We start from the raw sequence: 13134 nt of genomic DNA, 5'->3' as shown, positions 1-13134 counted from the left end.
CCAATTGTTTTTGTATCGACAAGCTGGAGAGATGTAAATAACTTTCGCAAACCACTGCAAATTCGCGTCCAAGTTTTCGAAGTTTCGACCTTTGTTTCTGTACTCTTTCCAAGACTTGAATTTTCTTCCGAACTTTCGCATTGCTAAACGTCCCTAGTACATTCCTTCTGATGAGATGGCAAGGAACATGTTGAATGATAGCTAACCTGTCTGAATGGTGTGTGTATTGAATATGCAACTAGCTTTATTTATTGCGCTAATAGAGAGCTTCCGCACTAAGTAAAGTTGAGCAACTTCACGCTAGTGGGCGGGAAAAACCCCTGAATTCGCGAGTAAATAAAGTTAGAAATATTTACAATACTTCTCCAGGCTTTTTGTTGTTCTGAACAACATCGTCAGTTACAACATCGTCAGTTGTTCAGAATAATGAAACATCTGGAGACTATCGTAAATATTTCTATCTTTATTTATCATCATTATATATCACTGTTTGGTCTAGAAAGAATACTTTTTTTGATATTCAACATTCAGTCAGTATCGTGCTAATTGTTGCACGTTCGGACTCATATCTTATCATGCTTCATTAATATTTTTTTAGGATTGGACACAACCAATATGCATAATTTGTAAATATTTGGTCCTTCTATGTTCATTCTACACCTTGATTCTCTATCTGAGTCATACCAATGTAAAAAATATAGTATGCTTAATTCCAAAACGTTTTCAAATGACACTCATCAGTTAAAATTCGTCTCAGCCTAAAAACCCTTTGAATTTTGCAGTAAAAATAAAAATTCGGTCACATTTGCATCAACAGTAGGACCAAAACTTGTTGGTGGTGCAAGGAGAAGCTTGTCGTTTGCAGTGACACGCGGTCACCGCTGATTTTCCTTGCCAGAACACAATATTGTTCTGCAGCTCTTGGTGATGTGTTGGAGTAGAAAATGCCGAGGAGACACCGAGGAGGGCGCGCTTACTTGACGGAGTGGAAAAATTCGAAATTGTTCATTTTAAGAGAACCTAAGGTTGAATAGGGGTAATATGTCCTCAGTGCGAGAAGAGGTGTTCTACTATCTGCCCGTGTATAGTTCTTGCTAAGGGACGGGTTCCACTGAGGCTTCGCTGCTCTGCTGCTTGTCTTTCGCAGCTTCAAACGTCATCATTACCATAGTGACCACGGCTTGAGCTGGAGCAGCAAGGCCGTGGCTCACCGAGAGCTTTCGCTACGATTCTTGATCAAAAACTGATAGCCGCGGTCTACTTGACCCAAGACTCCCGAGGCCGGCCTTTTTTCCGTACTTTGCAGTGTTGTTTATGCGAGAAATTTTAAAATTCAAATTTTAGTTCGTTGCGCATGCAAGAACGCGAGGATTTTCTGATTTCACGTGTTTTCAAAAAACGTACTTGGTCCGCGTCAGCTTATCTTTCAGCTTTGTTTTTATGTCGCCAATGCTCACTTGGCAGCCCATTTCATCCCAATTTTGGTAAGTGAGTTTACTAGTACCTGAAAGGTCTAGCTAGATTTCGAGTGGATTTCGAGAGCGACGGGTGGGTGGTTCTGATGGGTACAGCGCCACATCAAAATAGATTATCTTGTCACACTGCGCAGGCAAGAGCAGCGCGAAGCACAAGAAAGTAACCGGCTACTCGGAATCAGTTTCATTTTTCAAAACGGCTGAGATCGCTCACCTCGGGGATCGCTCGCCAAGCTGAGATCGCAGTTCCCTCACCTCCAGCTGAATGCTCGGAGTACCCAGGGCGTCGTGGAGATTTGCAAGTACTGTAGCCGTCGTCGTCGTTCAAAATAAATCTTGCAAAAGAACGGCGACTGATTTGAACCAAACAGGCAGTCATGCTGCCCACTCAAAGTCCTAAAGAGAAAGCGACCGTCATGGTCGACAACCCTTTAGAAAATAGCCAGGCAGCAGAGAGGAAGGGGGATGAGCTTGCGAAAGCGAGAGTGTCGATCCCGAGCAAAACATATTAGTCACCAGCGCCGAGAGCAGCGATGAGGAGGTCCAAAAAAGTATGAACCCTTCCTTGGACAATAAATTCCTCATGGCCAGTTGTCATCCTGTACCTTAGGCCACCCTTTGTTAATTCATTGTTTAACGTCCTTTTTTTCGCGAAAAGGTACGCGGGAGGGCGGAAAAAAAACAAAAGCCCATTCCAAAAACTGGAAACCCCAATCAAACATTTTGACCAGTAAAGCATGTGATATATACAATATATCTGGGTCTAACGGCACTTGCAGGCATAGAACAACACTCTTTGATGGTACATTGGAGCACATGCCTGATGAATCCAACAAAACAGGTACATAGCATGGAGTTAGCATGTCATGAATTCATTACATCTTGATTTTTACTAGGACACACACCGTACGATATTTAAAAGCCAACAAAAAAAGAAAAAGAACACAAGACAAAGGCATGCCCGGGAGGCAAGATTATAAGTTTAAGGTCATGATCGGCACACTGTGAAACTACACAATCATGTATTTACAACTTCGCATATTATTGGTACTACTACTTTCTTGTTTGTTTTTCCGGTCGGAGGCAAAAAGGTACGCGGGCGCGGACGTTAAACAACGAAAAAAGAAAGGGTGGCCTTACCTTCCATCGTACCAAGTGTTATCTTCTCAAGTGCACGCGTTGATGTCCAAAGTCTCAGTTCAAATTGTCGAAAGATAAGCGACAATATTGCTGACGCGGACCAAGTATAGCACGACCTCGGTACCACGAATGACGAGGGTCAGTGGAACCATGCTGCTCCGCTGCATGCAGCCAAGTGCCGCAAAGCAGCGGAGCCACTGAGCCGCAGTCGAATTTCAGGGACGTAGCTCGTAGTTCTATCAGCACTTGTATATTTGCTATTTTCATTTGTGGCGTCAGGAGTTGGTGGCCCTTGTATGTTAGGGTGCTGCAGTGGCTAAGTAGTACGGACCCAGGAACTCTCCTGAGATGCTGCAATGTTGGCTTGATGGAGTTGTGTTCGTAGCTTGTTGTGGCGTGACTCGCGTGTAGACTCATTCATCATGTGATTTATAAACCATTTTTGAGGTTTCAAGGTTTCCTTCAAACACTTTTTCAAGGGCTTTGCACAGTCGATACTCGCCCATAAGGGAACCTACCTGCAAATTTTGAGTGAAATTGGAGAGATCGACTTGCACACATGCTTTGTTCATGTGCGCGCGCGCGTGTGTGTGTGTGTGTGTGTGTGCGCGCGTATGTGTGTGTGTATGTGTGTGTGTGTGCATGTGTGTGTGTGTGCATGTATGTGTGTGTGTATGTGTGTGTGTGTGTGTGTGTGTGTGTGTGTGTGTGTGTGTGTGTGTGTGTGTGTGTGTGTGTGTGTGTGTGTGTGTGTGTGTTGTCATCTGTATGTGTGTGTGTTCGTGTGTGTGTATGTTCTTGTGAGTGTGTGTGTGTGTGTGTGTTCATGTGCATGTGGGTTCATGTGTGTGTGTGTGTGTGTTTATGTTCATGTGGGTGTGTATTCATGTGCGTGCGTGTGTGTTCAATCAGCTGTGTGGTGGATACACTCATTATGATGGCTGTAATTTATTCTAATTTTGCCTCTCCTCTGAGGAGTTCCCGTTCTCAAAATACAACAAAACAATGCTTGTCAGGAGCAACTTCTAGCTGTCGTGGAGGGTGGCTGATGAAGTGTGCATGCTGGTGTCTGTAGGCGTAGTGTGATCTCGTCTATGAAGTGTGCATGCTGGTGTCTGTAGGCGCAGTGTGATCTCGTCTGTAGTGTGATCTCGTCTGTAGTGTGATCTCGTCTGTAGTGTGATCTCGTCTGTGGTGTGATCTCGCCTGTGGTGTGATCTCGTCTGTAGTGTGATCTCGTCTGTAGTGTGATCTCGTCTGTAGTGTGATCTCGCCTGTGGTGTGATCTCGTCTGTAGTGTGATCTCGTCTGTAGTGTGATCTCGTCTGTAGTGTGATCTCGTCTGTAGTGTGATCTCGTCTGTAGTGTGATCTCGTCTGTAGTGTGATCTCGTCTGTAGTGTGATCTCGTCTGTAGTGTGATCTCGTCTGTAGTGTGATCTCGTCTGTAGTGTGATCTCGTCTGTAGTGTGATCTCGTCTGTAGTGTGATCTCGTCTGTAGTGTGATCTCGTCTGTAGTGTGATCTCATCTGTAGTGTGATCTCGTCTGTAGTGTGATCTCATCTGGTCACAAAAAAACATTTACCACTACTATTGGCTTGTTGTCTTGGGGGAACTTCCTCTCCATCTCTGATATATCCATAAGCGTGAGGGAGTTGAAATCGGCTGTATTTGTTTGTTTTCTGCAGGACACCATTGCCTTGTTTATTGCAATTTGCCTGGCATTGCCAACTCCAGCACCAGCATTCTATACCCATAAAATTACACGTATGTACAAAACATAGGGCAAGCTCTGTTTTAAATGCTGTTCCTGAATATGACCTGTCCGCCCCAGTAGCCAGCAATGGGAGCGTTTGGCTCTACAGGCCGAGATTTGAATACACTCGTAGCAATGAATATTACCAGAATCGAAACTTTTGATTTCTGGAAAAAGAATAATCCACAAGCAGGATGGGAGTTATGCCCAGACAGATTCTACTCCGCGCTCCTCGATATCTTGCCGCAAAATCTTGCTGCCAAGTCTTCGATATTTTGCCGAGCCTGGCAGTAGAAACCCGATATTTTTCTCCATTTAGCTTCGGAAAATCGTGTGCTTTATCCACTTCCCATACAGCGTTTCATAAAAATCGCACGGTCGGTTTCTCAATACGGTTTTCACACATGTGTCCCTGGGTTATTCCAAAATCATGTCCTTCGACACCGAACCCAGTGACATTTCGGTGACATGATCTCGTACGGGGCAGCGTATCATGCTGAACGTGATAGAAAAGGAATTCCGCGTATCAGGCATTAATTTTGCCCAAAATCTCGATATTTTGCTCCCATTTTATTAACAGCACCATTGTCCAACATGAAAGGTTTCTGTGCTTCGTGTCCTGACATCCTTTTCTACACATTTATTCTGTTGATATCTGATTTACGCCATGAGATAACATGCCAGTACAGCTTACACATGCGACAAGGTCAAAACTGCAATGACATACTTGGTTCTTTTCATCGCAATTGTCGCTTATATATCGCCACTAAGAACAGGAGTGTTTTTACCGCTTTGTGAAATCTCCAATAAGCATAGTGAAGAAGCATGACACATGAATACTCTCCGCCACAAGAAACATATTTCAGCAATGGAATCTGATGGAGCAAGTCGAAGAAAGGAAGCAAGGTTACAAAAAGTACAAAAAAAACAGCGACGGAGCGCGTTCTTGCACTCACGCTTTTACAGGTCTTGAGTTTATCCGACTATGGCTCTGTATTGCTCGAACTGCTGTCACTTGAGCTGACATTTGCTGTTATATATAGCTGCTGGCGTAGAGGATCCCTTGCTTTCTCTGCCTGGCGCATGGCAGCGATGGAAAAGGAACAGTTGTAGCTGCCACTCCGGGGCTTGGAGGCACGTGGGCAGCGTGACCCGTGTTACCACGGTGTGTTTCAACAACGTACTTGAGTCAGGCACACACCCCTCTGCAGACAGCTGTCATACACTCTGCTGCTGGATACGCTGACCACGACTCTTGTACTGCAGCTGCAAGGTCCGACACTGTCTTCTTTGCAAAATTCTGTGACATCATGATGATGTCGCAATTTGCCCATTCCTGTGATGTCAAAGAGATAAACTTTGTGTGGGAATAGATGGTGAATAGCCAATTTAGGTCGTTTTTCGTTGCTGCAACAAGCTTTCTGGGGATATGTTTCCAGTTTAGATACCAGTAAGGTGTCATATATCCCATAATATTATCAAATTTTGAAAAAACAGTTTATCTCAATGACGTCATAAATGATGTTGTCATCATGACGTCATCGAATTTAGTCTAAACTTCCAGATGCTGTAACTCCAGAACGGTTGCTCAGATCAACCTCGGAGTTTCGCAATTGGAATCAGTTATATGAGCCGAGCCAAGCTAAAAGGTGGCTTGGCATAATTTTTGGAAATTTCTTTTTTCATGCCAAAGTGATGTCTATATATCCAACTTCCATCATGGAAATTTTGGTGCCCATCTGAAATGTATATGTGCCATAAATAATCATACATTGTGCACATGTCACAGAATGGCTGGTATCAATGACAATAAGGATTCCAAGACCTTCCCAAACTCCAAGAAAACATGGGACACCAAGTAGAGACAAAGCTTAGCAGGTGTGCAAGCAATAAAAAAAGAATGGCACTTGTGTTCTAATTAGAAGATTCAAGAAAGAAGAAATAACAGATCTACATTAAATTTTCATTTTGACTCATGTCATTTTATTATGCAATACGAATTTTCATATCATTCAACATGTTGTTGTGACTAGATGTTACGCTGCGTTGGGGAACGTCGCATCTTACCAAGATAGTCCGTCATACTCTCTCCAATCACCTATGCCAGGATGAATTAATCCTTTCATTTAGCTCGTAGTGCTGTGCCAGAGATCTAGCTCCATTGGTGTACTGCCCTCGCACCTGCATAGGTCCAGTAGACTGCACATCGCTAACAAGCGGCACTGATTCTTTGTCCGTCCTAGTCCATGTCATTCTCCTTCCCTGCCAAGGATACTTGTAGAAGGCGCCACGGGACAATATGCTAGCAGGTAGAGTCAATGCATCGCTTCGTCGTGTGGCACTATTTCCTTGAAACGAGGAAATTTTTGAATCCAGCACGCCACGTCCTGAACACTAAATTGAAGGTAGTCGAAACAAAGTGAAACATCGCAGCAAGAGCCAACTCACCAGGCCGCTTGTCAGAATGATAGTCGGAAGGCTTGTAGACGTCTCCCCACAGCTACACTCGCCACTCTAGTCGTGGCCACGATAAGAAACACAGCCACTATGAATGAGCGACTCTTCCTCGTCAAGTAGGTTTTGGCTCACACGTATACAGAATGTCATCCTGCTCACCTCCACAGTCTCTAGAAGCTCCATTACGATCTCTGGCAGCGCTGAGGAATCCCCACAACGATCAAAGAGGGAACACTGAAGAAGTGTTGCTCAAACATAAAAAAAGGCTTCTCTCTTCATCCGCTTGCAAACTGGAAAGTGAATATTTTCGCGATCGCGCTCGAGTAGATTTTTGCCAACTGTGACGTTTTGGTGATTTTCTCGATTTGTTGGCAAAACACGAAGCCACTTTTTAGCTTGGCGTGGCTCATATATTGAATTCTGACAGTAGGTTCAGGATTCTGGGGCTCTTCCCCTGTTCTTTTCGAAAGCCTTCCAATGGCTTCGGAGCAAGTAGATTTGAGCTCTCTTATGAATGAGGACCTAAAGGAGCTGGCCCGACGAAACGATCTGCAGTGGGTTGGGCAGAGTAGATCCGAAATAGAACGAGAATTAAATTGTCGATTATCAGCCACGAGTGGGACTGGGACCGCATCTGGCGACCAGCACGAGCCTGTCAGTACTCTTTCGCTTTTAACCATTCTTGTGGACACGTTGCAGGTACTGACAAACCAGGTAGAGGAGTTGAAAGTAGCGGTGGTTAGTTAGACGACGGCAAATAATTCCGCCATTGAAGCCCTGGAGAAGAAGGTCCTTGCCTTGGAGGACAAACTTGCCCGAGGATCACATACGACGTACACCACCGTACCAGCCAATCCCGCTTATCCCCAACAGCAATCTGCATACTCACAGGCGGGAAACCATGTACCAGTACCAGTCGCTCATCCCCAACAGCAATCTGCATTGTACTCACAGGCGGGAAGCCACGTACCAGCTGCGTCATCGTCATCCGCATCCTCTGGATCCCCAGCTCCTCGTGGTGCCACTGCCAGTGTGCCCCAGCCCGCTGCCGACATCATCCACTCTGTACATCTAAAGTCTGTACCTGACCAGGCCACGTGGGAGCAGCCTGGTAGACGACACCGCTTTCGCCCCAGCAGTCATGGTCCGGCCGTACAGGGTCACGTTGCAAGGGACCCCCTGGCCCGTACCACCACCTCGGAGTACCGGAAGCCAGTATGTACCGGTAAGACTGCAGATCGGAAGGGTGCTGAGAGGGTTAAGCATCAGGTGTTCTGTTTAGGCCAAGTTGACCCACAATGTACTGCAACAGGCATAGTCAAGTGGTGTTCAGAGAGAGGGGTTGAGGTACTGTCTTGCAACATCTCGGAGTCTCGCTACTTCGGGACAGCATACACACACTTGGTATTACCCCAGGACCAATCATCCCGTGTATTGGCCACAGATTTCTGGCCCAACAAAATTACAATTCGTGAATGGCGTTTTGCGTCAGATGGAGCCTCTTTTGCTACCGAGAATTCTAACTGATGGCGTGCCCAGCGCTAAATCCATCAGTGTTCCCTTTTTCCCCTAAATCCCAGCGTGATTTAACCCTGGCATCTCTGAATTGTCGCTCTGTTGTCAACAAGTTGTCTGAGCTCTGCGTTATTGCCGAATGTGCTAAGCCTGACATACTCTGCCTAACAGAGCCGTGGCTCTGTCCCTCGAACCCGCTCTCACTCTCAGGCTATATCTGCATCCGCAGAGATCGACCTCCGGAAGACAATCGGTCAGCACATTGTAGCCGTGGGTTAGGGGGATGTTGCCGTACTTGTCCGTTCGGATTCCTTTCCGTACGTCTCCCCTCGTGCCGACCTTCAAAGCCCTGGCTGCGAGTCTGTGTGGCTTGAACTTGGCTCCCCCTCTACTCAATCTCAGAATCACATCTTACTATGCTGCATGTATCGACCACCCTCATAGAGCACAATGAAAATTGTCGTACTTTTGTGACATGTTTGTTGAAGCATTACAGTCAGTCTGTTTGGATTCTTATGATCTGTTAGTGACTGGCGATTTCAACGCCCACAACTCAAGTTGTTACCCCACCGATTCTACCTCGAAGGCTGGTGATCTCCTTAGCACAGTATTTGCTGCTCTTGGGCTCCACCAGATGGTTGACTTCCCCACTCATTCCCCGCCTAATGGCTCTGTTTCATGTCTGGACTTGGTGATCACCAACCGAGCACGCCTCGTGCCCTTAATTGATCAAGCACTTCCCTTGGGTATGTCTGCCCATATACAGATTTTTGCACTTAATGTTACACCCCTATTTCGAACTACTGCCCCACTCTTCCACTGGTCCTCCCTCTTCACTGCATCGCTTCAAACAAGTACCTTCGCACCTTTGGCAATCAATCAACACTGATTTAGCTGGCTACAACTGGTCCTCTCTGAACTCGTACACTGATGCTAATGACGCACTTCATCACTTTGATTGTGAGCTCCAGTCCGCCTTCCGTCGTCACCTCACCTCAATCGGAGCCGCCCACACTGTGACATCTTCACGACTCCGCGTGCAATCTCCACCATGGGTTACTGCTGAGCTCAGGTCTGCTGTAAAACGCAAGCGTGATCTATATAGTGTGTACAAAAAGTATTCGACAGCAGTAAATCATGCAGCTTATAACCGACCAGGGGATTCTGTAAAGCACCTGTCTCGGCAAGCACATCGTCAATATATACGCTCCATCCAAGCATCACTAACGTCACTGAATTGACCTACGCTCTTTCAGTTTGTGCGAGCACAGCGGCACACTTCCGGCCGTGTCATGCCCCAAACGATGATAGCATCCGACGGTACGGTCGCCACATCCCCCAAGAGCATAGCTGATGTTCTGAACACGCAGTTCACCTCATTTGGGCTACCTGATGATCCTTGTTGGCGCATTCCCCTTTGTCCCAGTCACCTTTCATATCTGTTCCATTCCGTACAATCACTGTCACTACGTTTCAAGTTCTGAAATATCTGAAGCGCCTGAAATGTGGAAAGTCTCCCGGCTCAGATGGGATCCCGAATGAAGTGCTGCGGTCTCTTGCACCATCAATAGCCTATCCTCTCGCCACTATTTTTAATATGTCATTTCGAACTGGTACATTCCCACAGGATTGGAAATTCGCCATCGTGACACCGCTTTACAAGAATAAAGGCTCCCGTGCTTGCCCGGCAAACTACCGCCCCATCTCTCTGCTGCGCACAGTTTCCAAACTTTGTGAGCGTATTGTATTCGATTCCCTCTACCTGCACATCGCTCCGGCTCTCTCACCAGCTCAGTCAGGATTCTGCCGTGGTGACTCAACTCAATAGGTGACTCGACTTGTCAAAGACATAGCGACAAAGAGGAACTGTGGGGAGCACGTGGGAATGGTGTTTTTCGACTTGGCTAAGGCATTCGACACCGTATGGCATCGTGGCTTGCTTGCCAAGTTGGAGGTCACCTTCCGGGTGGAGGATGCTGCCTTGCGTTGGATATCATCGTATCTGTCTGCTCGTTCTCAGGCTGTTTGCTTGTCCTATTTCTTGTCTGATCCCCTCCCTGTAACGTCTGGAATGCCCCAAGGTTCCATTCTGGGTCCTTTGTTATTCTTGCTTTACAATAATGACCTACTTTCAGTTGTCCCCGATGTTAGTTTGTATGTGGATGACACTGGCCTTATCTGTTCTGATTCCTCCCCTGCACAATTACTCCTTACCATGCAGCATCGCATCAACAGCACTGTCATGCGGATGCAAAAGTGGAAACTCCAGCCCAATTTAGACAAGACAGGAGCCATGTATATTTCTTAATCCCCTCCTGATCAACCATTATACTTACCTGACTCGACTATCGGTATGCCTATCCGTGTTGTTACTCAGCACAAGCATCTCGGTGTGATGTTTGACTGCAAACTCTCTTGGGCTGCACATGTCAACTGTGTATGCAAGCGAACCAGTTCAGCATTAGGGGTCCTACAACCACATTGCACTCATTTGCCCATCCAGTTTAAACTATTATTTTATCAGTGCTATATTCTCCCTATATTCGACTATTGCGATACCGCTTGGTGTGGCCTTTCTGACGCAACTCTGAACCAATTAGAAGTCCACCATAGATTTATACTTAAAATTCTTTACAACAAGGATCGATGTTTTTCCTTCGGATGCCCTTTATCGACTTGCACACACTTCTCCTCTCTCCGTTCATCATAAGCACCATCTCTGTACACTGGTTCATAAAAGATTTCTTCATAAAACCCCTTCACACATGATGAGGCACAATGGGTTTTCGACAAGCTCAACCCGTAACACGCTCATCCTGCCTCTTGTTAAGTCAACCCAGTATCTAAAGTCCCCTACTCCCATTGGTTTTCATTACCATACGGTCTGAAAACTTGTTCTTCTATTGGTCAATTTAAAGATCTACTATCACAACTTAACTAGACGCAATAATTATTATCGAAGAACATTCTCAAATACCTGGTTGATGCACGAATTTTGATTGTGCTCACTTCCGTTAATCGTTTTTCTTTGTAATTTCCCATTCATTTTTTGCTTTTTAAAATTAAAATTTGCTTTGTTTTCCTAGCTTACTATTGCCATGGCTGGCTCAACGCCCTTGTCTCAGGGGATTCTGTCCCTGCAAGCTATGCCTGTCACATGCTATGAGATTGTGTCTAATAATAAGTCGCAACCACTACTTAATAATAATAATACAAAAAATGTATTATCTACGCATGCATCTACGCAAGAGTCACCACCAGCCAATTAGGACATGTGTCAAAGTATTGAACGTTTTCGTTCCCTTCTTGTCAAAATACTACAGGGAATGATAGAAATAAGCTAAAAGACTACAACTATAAGGAAAAGAAGTTCAGAAATATATCACTCCAATTATGTGTAGAAGAGACACGACAAAAAGATGTGAAGAATCAAGAAAACAGCATGCAAATCCAATAAGTGCCAAAAACGTAGTGACAAGAAAAAGAGAGAAATATCAAGAGATCAAGGGATCTATTTCGCACCTTCACGACGAACAGTGCCAAACAACTGCAAAGACAACACATTCTCCTTCTGAACACAAAGCTCAGGGTCTAACTTACGTAAGTACAAAGCTTCCAACACGGCAAGATGTAACAAAGACCTACCACGCGACAAAACAGAGAATACATCATCGGAATACCACTCACGACAACTAGCACTGCCCGACAGGTGACACTTGATTGCCGAGGTACCGTTTCCCTGACCCGACGACTTGGCCGTTGTCACCTCCGATCCTGCCGCTAGCGAATCTCTCCCATTACGCCCTGCGTCCCTGCAATTCCGATTGCCTCGGTTTTGTCACTTATTGGATTTGCATGCTGTTTTCTTGATTCTTCACATCTTTTTGTCGTGTCTCTTCTACACATAATTGGAGTGATATATCTCTGAACTTCTTTTCCTTATAGTTGTAGTCTTTTAGCTTATTTCTATCATTCCCTGTAGTATTTTGACAAGAAGGGAACGAAAACGTTCAATACTTTGACACATGTCCTAATTGGCTGGTGGTGACTCTTGCGTAGATGCATGCGTAGATAATACATTTTTTGTAATATGTTTTGCCTCCGTCCTACTTTCAAATAATAATAATGATTAAAAAGCATACGTGGAGATAAAAATGTAATCAACGCAATAAATAGGGTAAGCTGCGCACTCAGTACAAACACCATTAGCAAAACTTGTTTTCATGTACTTCCTCCGTATACAAAAACTTCGTGACTTTTTTTGAAGGCAGCGCACAGCTCTGGAATTGTTCCGTTTGACTTGGAATAACACCCGTGGCATTGTCTAACCTGTTTACAAGCTATATACAAAGAAAAAAGCAACTCAGACGAATGAGATTGAGTTTATTCAGAGTCTTCGTTGCTCCTGTCATTGTCACATGACGACGCTGACGCCGCATCGCCAACAGTCGCTGCTTCCGCTCCCACTCGTTCAGATTTTTTTCACCTGCAGTACAGTGATGATCCGGCGCGGGACTTTGGCTACGTCCTCTTCACCTCTAGAGCTGTGTACGAATCAGTGTTGACTATATTCAGTCGTTCCAACCCGCCATCTCCATTGTGTCGTGAAGCGAGTCGCTCAAGCACACCCACACGCTTCGCATTTTCTCGGGAGGATATTCCTCCCAGCATTCTACAACGGCTTCGAGGAGGTCCCTGCGATTCCCCTAGACGACGACGGAGACGTCTGACTGGAGAGCGGCGAAGAAAGCCAGGTCGTCGACATTCCGATCCGGAGCCAGCGCTGGCTGC

Source organism: Sycon ciliatum, chromosome 6 (assembly GCF_964019385.1).
Source record: "Sycon ciliatum chromosome 6, ocSycCili1.1, whole genome shotgun sequence".
Taxonomy (NCBI): Eukaryota; Metazoa; Porifera; class Calcarea; order Leucosolenida; family Sycettidae; genus Sycon; species Sycon ciliatum.
Note: the sequence above shows the minus strand (reverse complement) of the source record.